Raw genomic sequence first — 1,269 nt, 5'->3', positions numbered from 1 at the left:
CTTGGTGATGGGCTTATCCTCCTCAATGGAGATGTCTCCTTCTATGATAACTCCAGCTGAGTAACATAGATGGCAAATAAGTTAAGGAAAAGCTAGCCTTGCCATGGTGGAGGGCTTTTCGGCTATTTTGTAGATTTCATTGGAGATGACTTCATGAACTTCTACTTCCTCTCCAATCATGATGCTATGAATCATGATGGCCTGATCCACAATAACTTCAGATCGGTTGCTAGTGGGAATGATGGAGCGTTGAATGAACTCCAACCATCCTCTAGCCACAGGCTTGAGGTCCAGTCTTCTTAGTTGAACTTGCTTGCCTTTGGAGTCTCTTTTCTATTGAGCTCCTTCCACACATATGTCCATTAGGACTTGGTCCAACCTTTGATTAAAGTTGACCCTTCTAGTGTAGGGGCGTACATCTCCTTGCATCATGGGCAAGTGGAACGCCAACCTCACAATCTCCGGACTAAAATCTAAGTATTTCCCCCGAACCATTGTGAGATAATTCTTTGGACTCGGGTTCATACTTTGATCATGGTTCCTAGTGATCCATGCATTGGCATAGAACTCTTGAACCATTAAGATTCCGACTTGTTGCATGGGGTTGGTTAGGACTTCCCAACCTCTCCTTCGGATCTCATGTCGGATCTCCAGATACTCATTTTTTTGGAGCTTGAAAGGGACCTCAGGGATCACCTTCTTCTTTGCCACAACATCATAGAAGTGGTCTTGATGGCTTTTGGAGATGAATCTTTCCATCTCCCATGACTCGGAGGTGGAAGATTTTATCTTCCCTTTTCCTTTTCTAGAGGATTCTCCGGCCTTAGGTGCCATTGATGGTAATGGAAAAACAAAAAGCTTATGCTTTTACCACACCAAACTTAAAATATTGCTCGCCCTCGAGCAAGAGAAGAAAGAAGAGAAGAAGAAGAAGAAGAAAATATGGATGAGAGTGAGGGATGGTATTTCGGCCAAGGTGTAGAAGAGGGGGTTTGTGTTGTATGAAAATGAAGTAGAATGGAAGGGTATATATAGGGAAAGGGGAGAGGGTAGGTTCGGCCATGTGGGGTGGGTTTGGGTGGGAAAGTGTTTTTAAATGTTGAAGGTATGTGGGGTTTTTGGGGAAGAGTGGATGGATGTGAGTGGTGAAGGGGGTAATTGGGAAGAGAGATTGAAGTTGTTGGGAAGAGGGGAAAATATGTTAGGTGGGGATCCTGTAGGGTCTACAGATCCTGAGATGATCCTGTGGGGTCCACAGATCCTGAGGTG

Source organism: Arachis duranensis, chromosome 5, assembly GCF_000817695.3.
Source record: "Arachis duranensis cultivar V14167 chromosome 5, aradu.V14167.gnm2.J7QH, whole genome shotgun sequence".
NCBI lineage: Eukaryota > Viridiplantae > Streptophyta > Magnoliopsida > Fabales > Fabaceae > Arachis > Arachis duranensis.
This window is presented reverse-complemented; position numbering follows the sequence as displayed.